Raw genomic sequence first — 15055 nt, forward strand, 5'->3', positions numbered from 1 at the left:
CACTATGTGAATTCAATAGGAAACAATTTATAATGAGAAATAATTTTTTATCTGCACCACTGAGTGATTCATTGTGATTCATTGATGCATGTGTGCATCTATGTAACTTTGCTGATGCATCTGCTACAACTTATTCATCTTTTTATTATTATATAACATTACAATAATTTTTAATTGCTGTTTAAATAGAAGTAATACATAGGTGTTTTTCTTACATATTAATATACTTATTTAAATAAATTGAAAAATTTATAAAATATTGCAATATGTAAAATATAAAACTTATAATTATACATATGACTTATATTAATTTAAAAAATAAACTTATATATTAATATAAATGTAATACTTATCATATATTGCAATATATAAAATATAGTTTTGCAAGTTATATTTTGTCATAAAACCAGCTGAATTATTTAATAAAAATAGCATCATTTGATTTTTTGCCACATTCATAAACAATTTTGAAACCAAAATTAGAAGTAAAATTAATAATAGTTTTTCATTTACCAATGAATAATCTTGTTCAACATAACATCGCATTGAAATGCTGACTAAATAATATAATAAAGAATAACAAACAAAAGTAAAAAATAATCATCAATCATTATTTGAGCAAAACACATATTTTAAAAAATAATTTGCACTTATTAAAGAACAGGAAAATAAGTATAAGGATAAAAAATATGCCTGTATTATAAAGATATACCATAAACTTTCTATCTACTGCTGACTAGTATTGGCTTGCTCATAGTTTAAGAGTTAAGATGAATTTAAAAGTGAATGAATGATTTTTTTTTTATATGTTTGATATATTGTTTTGTTTTTAATGTGATATGCTTTAAAATAAATCTATTTTCATATTTTTAAATATGTAATTGGCTGATAAAATGACAAGGAAAATCTGCATGCATGCTATTACGTGTTTGCACTTGAATGTATTCTTAGTTAACACTAGCTGCTCAGTCCGGCTTTGCTGAGCTTCACAGCCAGGCATCGCTTCGCTCTGCTCTTTGGGATGTAAGGAGATTCAGTTTCTGAAAACTGATTTATTTATCATAATAGTAAAAATAGTGTAAAAATACATAACTTTTTTTTTCTTTTTCCGTTTAGCCAACTTTCCTTTCCCTGTTTACCCTCCGGTAATTACCTTTCAGATAATACTTCAGACGATGAATGAGGTTGATATGTATGAGTGTAAATGATGTAGTCTTGTACAGTCTTAGTTCGACCATTCCTGAGATGTGTGGTTAATTGAAACCCAACCACCAAAGAAAATCATGGACCACCAAAGAAGAAGTAGATCATGGATACCGGTGGGTATCCATGATCTACTATTCAAATCCATGTAAAAATAACTGACTTTACTAGGACTTGATAGCTGGAACTCTCGACTTCCAAATCAGTGCCATAGGGAATGCTGCTTTTACTGGAGGTTGCTGTCTTTTAAATGGGATGGAAAAGTGGGGAGAAATAAGGCAAATTCTTAATGTAACCATGATTTTCTCTTCAACAAAAAACCTGTAACAATCTCAGCGTTGTCAAAAATTTTCTTAAAGATATGACATGAACTCCAGTACCATAACAGAAGCATGCAGGAACCAGGTTCCTTAATAATAAAATTGGAAAGCCAGATTTTAATTTAGAAAATGTGGAGTAACCAAGCCGGTTCATGAATCTAAAAATTCAATAGAAGAATCAACAGAAACTTAATTAAACCTCCATTTAAATTGCTATCAATGAATTAGTTCATTAACTAAGTGCCATAACTTACTCCTCTCAATAATTTTTTCTGAATTCAAACTGAATTTGGAACAGATTTTATAAAACATAATTGTTTATTAATTTTGTTTGAAATTGTTAATAAAATTTTCTCTATCAGTTTTAGTTGTTAGTGCTGTCCTACGCAAAAATAATTAGCCGTTTTAAAATTCAGGTGTTTAATGTTTTCATAAATATTTTAATTACGTTAATTTAAATTTTTAACTGTAATTTATTCACCAAAGTAAGTTAATAAATTTACATTTATCTGTATCTTATTGAGAGCAAACAATCAGAAAAATGATAATTATTAAAAAAAGTTAGATATTATTGTCTTCATATTTATATTTATTTTAAAGGGGAAAAAAAATAACATGAGAACAGATACAGGAAGATTTGTAGGCAAGCTTTAATTTCATCAACTTTTTATCTCTTGGAATGATGGTAGGATCTGACGATCTCTACATAATATTATGCCTCCCATTATGTAATTCTGGTTAGACATATCCTCTTGAACCCACCGGGTTGGTCTAGTGGTGAACACGTGTTCCCAAATCAGCTGATTTGGAAGTCAAGAGTTCTAGCGTTCAAGTCCTAGTAAAGTCAGTTATTTTTACACGGATTTGAATACTAGATCGTGGATACCGGTGTTCTTTGGTGGTTGGGTTTCAATTAACCTCACATCTCAGGAATGGTCGAACTGAGACTGTCCAAGACTACACTTCATTTACACTCATACATATCATCCTCATTCATCCTCTGAAGTGTTATCCGAAAGGTAGTTTACTGGAGGCTAAACAGGAAAAATAAAAAAGATATATCCTCTTGATGGTACTTTACATCAAATATTCTAGAGGCTTTTTGTGGCCGTTTTACATTCATCGCACACTTGAAAATGACATCTACCATCAATGAATTTTTATTATGTTATAAACTGTACCAGTTGATTTAGGAATTTTAGTATTGAGTTGGTTATTCTTCCAATAAGATAGCTGCTACTGCAGATAACAAATGATACGGCAATTTTTTCATAACTTTTAACATAATCATTAAGCTCATTAATTCTGTATAAGGTTTCATGGAAAAATTCTTTATTTTCAATATTAACATCATGACTTATTGATCGTAAATCAAAATTGGACATTGATTAAATCAGATAATGTTTGATAACTTTGTTTTGTCTCAATTCTTTGTTATAACTTTCGTCGCAGAAAATGGATAGGATACAGAAGACTATTTTATTAATCTTCTTTAATAGTCATTGAATAGATGATATTTGTCCCTTAAATTTGTTGGGTTGGAAATATCACAGTTTAATAACAATCTGAAAAAAAGATCTCTTTACATGGATGGTGATCTATATGAACTACTGACTCACTGATGCAGTTCCAGTGCTGAACAAATTGTCATCCCAGTTTGTTGCAAGTTCAAGGCATCACAAGTTGGTCAAAATGTTTATAATATGATTATTTTTAAATGGTTGAAAGACGTCATTTTCTGAACATTTAAATACATTCATAAATAATAAATTCAGATTTTTCAAGACAAACTTTAAAACTTCCTCTAGAGCGGTTCTTTTGAGGGGAAACTCTTAACAGACTAAATTTTTGCTTCTGGTCGATTGTTTGCCATTTCATGTTTAATAAGACAGAATTTCAAAATAGTAAAGTCTTTTCGCAGAAAAATCTTCACTAAAAAATCTAAAAATCCTCTATAGGTTGTTTGAAAGGTTTGTGAACTTTTCCTTCAATATTCTCTGAATTAAAATGAACTCTTTCTCCATTTTCAAGATGGATAGATAATTGTATAACTGTGGGATACCTATCATGTACGTCAGATTCTCCATACAGATTCTCCTTTGCTTATAAATCTAATGGTTTGACGAGTTGAGATTTCAGTTTTAAAACTGAAAAACATGCATGGTCAGAGCCCTTAATAATATATTTCCCAATATATTTAATAGCTTCAATTGAAAAATATTTAATATTAAGATTAACATTGAAGCTTGGGACTATAGGACAATATAAACCAATATAAATCTGTTGGTTGTTTCACTGTTTTTGTCTATAATTGTTTTTTTAGAAACTGTTTTGGATAATCTTTTTGAACAGTTGTGAACCATGCCCTGGGCTACAATTTTGTGCAGCAAAGAATCTGATTAGGTGTAAGTGTTTGAATTAAATGATTAGATCTATTTATTTATTTTTTTAATTTTAGTGTCACCGCACTAAAAATGAGCATTGGCAATCCTCTTTTCTGCCTTCCAGTGTACATATGGCATTTATCAGTGCCAAAAATCTTTCGTTAAATTAGATCTCATAATGCTTCTTAAATTTAAATGAAAATGCAACCACTTTATTATGCCTATCAGAGATAGTTCAGTTTTAAATATTTTTTTTGTTTTTATTAAATTTTGATTTTACATAAATTTTTATTAAATCTCAAATATATAAATACCTTTAAGAATAAAATAATGACAAATGACACTATTTTATTAGTAGACTATTATTAACTTGAATATCTACAGACAAGCCATTATCTTGAATAGGAAAAAAAGAATATTGTAATGGGCAGTATGAACCATTTAATTATTGATCTGTTTACTACTACCGTCACAAATATATAAAAATATCTTGATTTCCAAAGTGTTCCCCTTCCAGTTAGAGAGAAACCTGGTTTAGCAATATGACGTTGAAACAGTCTTTGTGCAAATTGTTTAAGAATTGTTACAAAGTAGTAGCATTTGGTCCCCAAATCTTGATCAATTGATGAAAAATTTAACATTTTTTATTCGTTTCTAATTCTTCATCTTCTATAAAGTAAACATGTAAAAATTCAGTGTTATTTTGTGTTTCAGAAAGTCAATCATCAATTAAATGGTATACTTCTGTCCATATTTCAAAAGTGGTCCCTTATTTATAATCATCAAATGTTTTATTACAATGAAAAGTCATTTGAAATGTAGAATTATATAATCTCATATAAAAAAGAAATTGATTTGATGTTGACTGAGTACCTAAAATAAGACTTTCTAATGGAATTGGCGGCTTTAGTATTTTAGGAAATTTAATTTTCTCATTGTAACAATGCATGCTGGAATTTTTACCTGCATACTACTTTTTAACTTTAAAGTGAACATATGAGATCTGTAAATAAAGTAATGAGACTGGTTCAGAAAAACTTTTTACTTACAATCCAATTATACACAGACTCCACCACCTTTGAAATAGTTCCCTTCGAAACCACGCAATGCTTCAAATGGTTTTCTCACTCTTCACAGCAGTGTTGGAACTCAGAAACCAGAATATCCTTCAGGTGGTCGGTTACATATTTTTAATGTTTTTACTGTTCCAAAATGGTGTCCTTTGAGGTGTTTTTTAAAGTCGGGAACAGGAAAAAGTCGTAGGGACTCAAGTCAGGTGAATAAGGTGGTTGAGGAACTACAGGAATGTTTTTCTTTGTCAAAAACTCATTGATTGAGAGTGCAGTGTGACAAGGTGCATTGTCATGATGCAGCATCCAGTTGTCTTTGATGGCTGGTCTCACACAGTCAACTATTTTCCGCAGCCTTTCAATAATTTCTCGATAAACATATTGATTTACAGTCTGTCCTGAAGGCAAAAACTCCTTATGGACAATGGCATTACTAACGAAGAAACGAATTAGCATGGTTTTGATTTGCTCATTTTTGCTTTTATGGAATGTGGTGAGTTTGAAGTGTGCCACTTCTTGCTCTGGTGTTTTGTTTCTGGGTCGTACTCTAATATCCAAGATTCGTCACCATTAATAACATTTTTTAGATCAGAATCAGTTTCAATTTGCTCTAGAAGATCACGGCACACTTTCACCCTGTTTTTTTTCTATTCAACGGTGGGGTTTTTTGAAACTAATTTTGCACAAACTTTTTTATGTCCAATTCATTGTCAAAATTTGACGGACTGTGATATGGTTCAAATTCAATTGTTCTGCAATCATTCTGACAGTTAATCGCCGGTTGTACCATATCAGGTCTCTGATTTGCTCAACATTGTCGTTACTTTTTGACGTTAATGGTCTTCCAGAGCATGGATTGTCTGCAACTGATTCCCGGCCATCTGAAAATGCTTTAAACCACCTAAAAACTTGGGCTCATGATAGAGTGTCATCTCCATATGCCCTTTTCAATTTTTAAAATGTTTCTGTAGCATTCTTACCAAGTTTAACACAAAACTTGATTGTAAAACGTTGCATGTAATTAGTATCGCTCACTTTTGTAACACATAACAAAAACTCATTTCACGAAAAGTTTGTTTATGTCTCATGGGGCAACAATAGACTAAAAATATTAGCACCTAATATAAATCAGCTGTTGATATAACCATATGTTTACTAGTAACTTTACAGTGTTGACACTTTGGCTGCCAAATAAAACTGGTCTCATTACTTTATTTACAGAACTCGTATGTTAGAATAAATTATACAGGGTCATGAACAATAAAAATTAGAACTTAAACACAGAAACAGAACTACAAGAAGGAAATATGAGAAATAGATAATTCAATTTCAATAGCAAATAAGGAACATAAAAAAAAAAATTATGCCAGTTTTCATTAGTATTTAAAAATTACTATAAAAGTGCACAGTTAATCCAGCTGATTTCTACGATTATTATTCCTGAATAATCATTGATTATTAATTATAATTATACCTGATGATTATTGATTATTACCTATTATATTATTATACCTTAATTATCATTGTTGTATTGTATTATGTATTATTATTATACCTATTGTTATTTAGTATGTGTATTTTGGATGTCAATACATTCCATAACACACATGTGTTAAAATGTTCCTTTATGTGCTCACATGTGTTTTTTTGTGTATGTAGGATCTTAAGGTTGTTGTCAATGTTGTTTTACTAACCTCTTCATAAATTCAATTACAAATGATTACATAATAATTATGTGTAAATCATTAAACATTACATCTTTTTAAAATAATGTTTATAACACAAATGAATTAACTAAAATGAAAAGTACACTATTTAATAATAAAAAATTTAGAAAACTAATAAACCAGTAACACTTATTTATAAAAAAATGTAGTATATATAATTTACATTAATAATTAGTATTAAAAAAAAAATAGTGTGAAAGTCTGTAAATAAAGGGTCAAAATATGAATAGTTAAGAAAAACTAAAAATTCATAAAAAATTAATGGAATAACTAAATTTGTTAATGAAACATTATTTAATTTTATATTTAAATAACGAGTAGAAATTTAACAATTATGTTGCAAAATGTTATATATGTTAAAACATTCTTTCCAAAGTTTGCATGTATTAATTTATTTTTAAACCTTTTATTAAGCAGATTAAACTATATCTTGTTGTTTGTTGAATTCTTTTTTTTTGTTGTAACACAAAAACAACATTCATGGAAACAAAGAGGTTAGCACAAGATAGAACTGCCCGGAGAAGAAACACTGCTGCAAACCAATCCTAGAATTGACTGCTACTCGTACAAGAGGAAGAACTGACAATAATGTATATATCAAAATATATTTTGTAAATAAATTATATTGAAACATTTTCATAAAATCTGATGATCGTGATATAAACATTGTATAAAAACAGGTAAATTATGGGGTTTTATTTATTTTGTCTGTTTGATTATAATATTTATCAGCATTGGTTAATTGTCAAATAGTAATAAAAATAATTATTATAGTATCAGAAACTAATCATAAAATTTATTTAATTAAATAATATCGTGATTTTCTATTAAATTATTAAAAACTGTTTATATAAATATAAACTAAAAGAATAACTCCTGTGTTTTAGTAGGAACTTAAAAGAAAAGATGTGTTTGTACAGACTCTTTTTACCCCGTTATGTTGTTTGTTTTGTTAACAACATGATATCTCCTTTATTTCATATTAATGAGAAATATTACTTTAATTACATAATTCATTATCGTTAGAAGTGTTTAAGTAAGATAACTTGTCAAATATAACAACAACAGAACATAATTTTTTTATTTTATAAAGATTGACGTTTCAGATTAGCACACAATAAAGAAAATAATCAATAAATTTAACAAGAGGACAGATGAACAGTTCATCATAATAATGCTGAACACCAGTCACAATAATATTACATTTTTAAGCTGTAAAAGAAAATCATCAATTTGGTTTTAGACCAGAAATATACCCAACATAAGTCAGTTTTAATGACAAAGGTTGTACACAACATTAAAGCGACAGTTACAAGATCTCCTCAAAAGTCTTTGCGGGTAAGCCAGGAAAGGAACATTTCACGAGATTCAGCTCACACTACAGTGAGGAGAATGCTGAAATGTTATCTGTATCAAATGCAGGTTTTCCATGTTCTAACTAATGCTGACAAAGGATTTGTCTAAAAGGGTTCACTACTTCAGCAGTTCAAGAATTTCATTAAAGGCAACATTGGCATTTATATATACATCAAGTGTTTTCCACAGATAAACCAAGGATTCACCCGGGTGGGTATGTTATTAGTCAGAACTGCTGAATCTGGGGCACTGAAAACCTACACATTTATCTTTGAATATCCCTTATACCTACAAAAATAGGTGAGACTGCTGTTGCAACAGGGCAGCGTCATTTACCACAAAGTTTGCTCTACTATGGAGATGCTACAGGATTTTTTGGTGGAACAATCATTTCTAAAGGTTAGTGGCCACGAAGATCCCTTGATCTGACTAGTCCACACTTCTTTCTGTGGGGTTACTAAAAACCCCCATTATTTAACCCTGACCATTTCAGCCAGGATTCACATTCCAGAAAAGTCATTGTAAAGATGTTTGTTAATTTATTTTTGCTACAAAAATAAATTGTATAAAGAAATTGTATTACTGTTTCAAAAATAAATAAAAACCTTACATAAAAATGAAACTAAAAGAAAAATGTAGAAATAAGTGAAAGAGGATTCGTGTTTTCTTGTGAAGATTATAATCCTTCAAACTATTCCAAATTTTCCATTTTCATGCAAGAAATTATCAGTTTTTAACAGCTCGTTGTATTGTTTCATGAAACAGGATTTATTACCAGTCTTACAAAATTTTTCTTTTGTTAATGCTATGGCCAAATTAGAAGCCTAGTTGATATTGATCCAGTGCCATTAAAAAAAAAATATTATTCTTATATGCTTTAGGTGTTAAATTTTTAATATTTATTGATGATAATATGAGTAAATCACAGTTAAAAAAAATTATTTATGTTTTTATTTATTTTTTATTTTATAAGCAGCTTTGACAAAAGAAAAAATTACTTGTATTTCCCATCAATAATCGCTACAAGATGTTATTCTGAGAAACAGTAATTTTATCATTGAGAATTGAAAAAAAACACAAGAAAATTAAACAGTTATTTTCATTATTTATTAAACTAAGCAAAATTACAATAAAAATTCCCCGAGTTATAATAACAATTAATTATCTTATCTATTCAACGTTACTTGAAATTCTTTAATGTAACATAAAATACTAAAAGTTGTTTGTATCAACACCGTTTAATTATTGTTTTTTTTTATAAAAATCAATCAATAAGAGTCCAGGAAATGACTTCTTTTTTTATTAATTCACTTAACTTGGATGATTACAGGAACCGGTTTAATTAAATGTGACTTCAACGATTAATATGTCATCCTTGATGCCCTTCATGATGCAATCTTACAATATTTCTCCCTGAAATCTGAAAGTCTGTTGAACCATCAAGTTTCATGAGGAACCATTTTTTTCTGAATTACTAAGTGGCAACATAAATTTTAATTTATTTCCCATTATGTACGCGTATATATAAATTGTACTTTTCTTCAGCCCAGAAATATATCTGTTAAGATATACAAGTAAGTTACAGAGAGGAATTGTCTTCTATTACCAGGATGACCCCAAAATGAGAAGATATCGTCAGGCGCATCAAATTTGAGTGGAGTCCCAGAAAATAAAGTAAGTGTATAGGTTTTCTTGCATTTTATTTTTCATATAGAATTATCTCTCATGCACACATGTGTGTAAAAATATTATTATTGCATATTTTCATTCATGTTTGTATACATACTGGGTAAATAAAAAAAGGAATATTATGTAACAAATGTAAGCAGGAAGAAATCTTGACCACAATACACAAAAAATGCAACAAAAAAAAAATATATATTTGACTAATCACTGCTGGTTAGAAAAAACAGATTTGTTATAAACCAAGTGCACCATGCAAAGGGGAAAACACTTTGAAATTAGTTTTCTTTATATTATTTTTGCATCTACATTTCTAAATAATTTTTATCTTTCATACTGGTAGAAACGAATCCAGTCCATTCTGCAGGGATGCGTACTGCCAGTTCTCAGATATCGATCCTAATTATACAAATATTTCATTTGATGTTCATTCAATTTTGTAATGATGTCACTATATTATTAGGAATTATGAATTTATTCTCTGTATAAATATACAGAGAAAGTTTTGTCCCTTTTCAGATCGATATAGTTACTGCATTTCTATATGGTTAATGCTTTTGAAGTACCATTTTAATAAGTCTATTAACCTAATAACTGGAATAAGTCACAACTTAGTAGTAATTAGGCAGTTGGAAATATGTCTAGGTTTAACCACAAGCTGTAAGTCATCTGCTTATTCAAATTACAAATATCAGTTTCTTTTGAAAACGTGGAAAATAATCAAATCTGGTCTGCTGCCTTGATTTAAATTGCTGAACTGAAATAAGAATTAATTAGAGATTCCATCCCGTCCATTGGAAAAGACTGACAGTTCTCTTGTCTCTTAATAACATGGTAAGGTAACAGTGTCTCTTAATATGCACTTCTATTAAAATTGAATATTACTGGATGTGAATATATGTTCAACATTTTATCAAATAAATCATTAATTGTGAAGATAAATAATTGTATTCTACGTAGGTAGTTTACATTACAAAAATATGAGTAATAGCAATACATAAATATATTAATCAGGATAACATAATTAATTAGGTTGTCATATAAACATTATAATATTATTATAAGTAAAACCAGTAGATAATTGGAACAAGACAAAAAAATAAATTGTATGTAGAAGGAAGCAAAATTTTTTCTTTATTTCAGTGATGTTTTTTTAATAATGACAAACTCTTGCTTAGTTTTGATAATTCTTCAAGGAAATTTTTTTAGTTCAAGAAGCTGTAAAAGTTGTTAAAATATCTTAACTTTACTTCTGGTTGGCTATCTGCTACCATGTACATAATTTTATCAGTTTGTGATGCGCCAAAAATCTTGATAAGTTTTCTTTCAAGTTGATTAGAACCCAAAATTACTGCTGATATTTTGAGTTTAAAAAGTGAAGCTGCAATAACAACAAGCAATTTATCAAATTAAATGCCAGATGTTTAATTTGCCTGTCTTTGTTGCTGGAAGCTATAACTGAGGAGTTTTGTAGCTTGCAATAGTAAGTAATAGTTATAATATTTCAAATGATTTGTATAAAATAAATTTGTAGCTTTTGCTGTATATTTGTAGTTATGACTTTTTTACCATTGACTACATAATTATAACTGTAATTTTTGTTTCAGGAAAATGAAGAAATAGAATAAAATTTAACATTCTTGTGGATCAAATCAGAGATATAATGAAATTTGTCTAATTTGTAAGTACATAAAAATTAGTGAAGTGTTTCTCAAATAAATATTTTTTGTTTTTAATTCTGGTATTTAATTTTTTTAATTTTAATATAATAAACTGAATTCAATGTGTGTGTGTTTGTGTGTGTGTGTGTGTGTGTGTGTGTGTGTGTGTGTGTGTGTGTGTGTGTGTGTGTGTGTGTGTGTGTGTGTGTGTGTGTGTGTGTGTGTGTGTGTGTGTGTGTGTGTGTGTGTGTGTGTGTGTGTGTGTGAGAACACTTTTTGTCTCTGTCTTTGATTATAATTTTTTAATAATTAAAAAAAATAAAATATATATATATACATACCATAAAACGTCTAAAGAAACACAAAATAAGTAAATTATATTAACTTGGTAGTTGTAGGACCCAAATAGAAATTTATTAAAACCATAAAACTCATTTGCGCTGCCTACAAAAAAATTTTAATTAGAAAAATGCGTAACTTTTTAATTGTTACCAATTTTGAAAAGGAACCATAATCGTATCAAGATTAATCTATATAATTATATAGATAATTCAGATGCTCATTTTTTCTAGACATATTGTATTATATAATAAAAAGATATATCTATACTATTATATAAAAAGGAAGAGACTGTTTTTTGGTTCGGATAAAAAAAAACTATCCAATCTGTCCTACAAAATCTTTACCCTTGTTTCTTGGCATAACTGACAAGGTTTTTGGATATATTTCATCTCAAAAAAAAAAAAAAAAATATATATATATATTACTATATGTATATTTATATATATATATATATATGTAAATTATATAAGAAGAAGAAGGTTTTTGTTTGTTAAGGATTAACAAAACACTACTACTCGATCAATCGCAACCAAATTTTTACCATTGTCTCTTAGCATAACTGAGAAGGGTTTTAGATATATTTCAACTGAAAAAATCTATACATAAATACGTAATAGTGGAGATTTGCTGGTTGAGGCACAAGCTTTAATGAATTGTATTAATGGACTATGAACTGCGAGTCTCTATCACTGTGTGAGCTCGGTTTGAACTGAAGGATTCGAATCAATAATATTACAAAAAGATAGAATTAAATTTACGTTAAGTTAAATATTAAATAAATTAAAAAAGTTTCTGTTTAACAATAATGGGCTTCCCGTGGGCTGCGTGTGAGGCTGGAATGGTAGGGTCTGCGAAGACCTCGTGGGAAGCTGATCATCACCTTCAATCGGTAACAAATGCAGTGCCCCTGAGACGTTGTTTTGGGAGGTGCAATGGGGTGCTCTTATAATATCTCTTCAAACAATCGTCCGATTTTGAAAATTCAAACGGGGTATTTGTTAGCAGGTTGAAGGCTATTTTTTGCATGCATTAGGCACAGTTTCGATCTAACAGTCACGATTATTCAGAAGTGTTATCTAAAAATGAAAAATTATTTATTAAAATGTGTAAATATTAAATAATCCGTTACGGTGCTACACTTCTCATTCAAGCCGCTGGGTGGCAAGCCACTAAATTCTCATGCTCCTTTCTTACAGCGAGCCACTCCCAAGATATTTTTCAGTAAAGATGTTTTCAGACGTTTTGTTGATATCTGAAAATATAGTTTTTAGACGTCTTATTGAAATTGAAGACAACATATCGTGAGTGATTCATAAGCAACGCCAAACAAAACTACTGAAGTTAAAAAGAACACGTATGTGTTTTGAGAATCTTCCACAGTATGGTGTCTTAGGCTGTTTGTGTGTGGTGTGTTACACACGGCAAATTGGAAATTACACAGTGATCATTAAAAGAATTAAACTTAGTTTTCTAAATTAACAAAATGCTCACACCAAGATACTCATTAGATTTAAACCTCTAGTGTATTTAAAAGGATAGCTTCAATGAGACTACCTTTGGGGAAGGAAGGGAAAATATTTCCTCCAGTGGTTTTAATAGCGATTTTGTTGACTTCTAAATACAAAGTTAGGAAGTGAAGATTTTTGGTTAGCGTTTGAAAGTTGTTGAAATGTCTGTTGAGAGAACTGTAGCTGATAATGCTGTCATTCCAAATTTCATGTTTATGTTCTACACCTCTCCAATGAAGAGAGCTCAAACCCTCAATCTGGAGAGATGGCTATTATGCATGGACTATTTCAGATAAAGGAAGATCTATGTATTAATTCATGCAGAATTTAAGATGGTACGTGTCTAAACTTCACTCATGAACTACCAACACTCAGGCTGTATGCAAATGTAATTATTTTGCCCAGTTTATAAACACACTACATAACTTTTGATGACTTCTGTGCTAAGTGATATTCTGATTTAATGGTTTTATGTGGCTCGGGGGAATCTAGAGACCGAATTACTGTGTAATTTCGGTCATGAAATAGGATTCTACGCGAATTTCTCTTTGGCTGTAATGATCAACCGTCATTGTTATAGTAGGGAAAGCATTTGTAGCTTGAGTAAAAAAGACCCGTTTACAATTGTAAACATTGAATGATAATAGTGACACGAATTGCAGTCAAACACTTCATATTATTGTTGGAATAGATTAAAGCCAACTAAGTAATTTGTTTATCCCACAGTTTTTATATTTAATATAAATTATATTAGTATTAAATAAAATTACTTTTGATGGTGAAAAAAGGTGGCACGATTAGGCCTGAATAAATCCTATCTACGCTCCTTTTTTGTTGGGAAATGCGATATTAGTAATTAAAAACTGTTAATAATTAAAAACAGTCAACTCTTTTACTAAAAACACAATATTAAAAAGAATAAAAGACAAACAAAATAAAACCTACTTAAAAAAATACTTTTTTATTTCTTCTTTTAAGTTCGAATATTTAAAGCCTGGGTACAAATGAAAAACTGAAAAATATCAACTTACTCATCCTTAATTTAGCGCTGATTTGAAAATGGCGAGATTTAAAAAAGAATTATCAAACAGTTTTTTTACTTATTTGTACGTTTTTTTAAATTCTATTTCATTACTTTATTATAAAAAGTCTAATTCTTATTTAAAATATGGGTAGGCCTAAAAAACACTATCCGTTAAAAAAAGAAGTCTGGCTAAAATGAAGAAGGAAAATTGTACATCAAAATAAGAAAAGAGGTACAGAATAACTTCAACAAATTAATTGAAGTTCTCTGAGATACAAGGAATTTTTATGTCATATTTAATTCTAAAGTAATTTCGCTAATACAATGTCAGAATAAGTATCATTAGAATGTACTTATTCAGTACATAAGTAAATATGTTCAGAAAAAAAGATATCTTTAAATCCTTTAAGACAATTTAGAATTTTTTTCAGAAGATAAGTTACCTGGAAGTAACATATTAAGAGATTTCAAAAGAATTTATATAAAATACAAAAATAATAATCAAAATGGAAGCATTTAGTAAAAAGACCGAATTGAAAATCTCCTTATGTATTTGAAATCAAAAAATATAAGAAATGTGTTAAATTTAAGAACTACCTGTTTTACTCGAATTCATAAAAAAAAATAAAGTTCTCAACATGACTGAATGTATCTATATATAGAGGAAAGGGTGCAAATATGGAGTAGGGTGTAAAGATTTACAGTCGATTACACGACTATTGCAGATGCTGCAGCCTCCTGGTAGTTATGTGAATTTTCTCCGAAGCTCGCTTAAAG

The 15055-nt window shown here is 29.1% G+C and overlaps 1 long non-coding RNA gene across 1 annotated transcript; it reads left to right on the forward strand.

Moving 5' to 3' along the window:
* Positions 1 to 7130: 7130 nt before the first annotated feature.
* Positions 7131 to 11448, forward strand: LOC142320381 (uncharacterized). The gene is made up of 3 exons (XR_012755363.1): positions 7131 to 7384; positions 9391 to 9734; positions 11351 to 11448. It is a non-coding gene; the product is annotated as an uncharacterized LOC142320381 (long non-coding RNA).
* Positions 11449 to 15055: the final 3607 nt, after the last annotated feature.

The sequence above is a fragment of the Lycorma delicatula genome, chromosome 2, assembly GCF_047948215.1.
Source record: "Lycorma delicatula isolate Av1 chromosome 2, ASM4794821v1, whole genome shotgun sequence".
Lineage (NCBI taxonomy): Eukaryota > Metazoa > Arthropoda > Insecta > Hemiptera > Fulgoridae > Lycorma > Lycorma delicatula.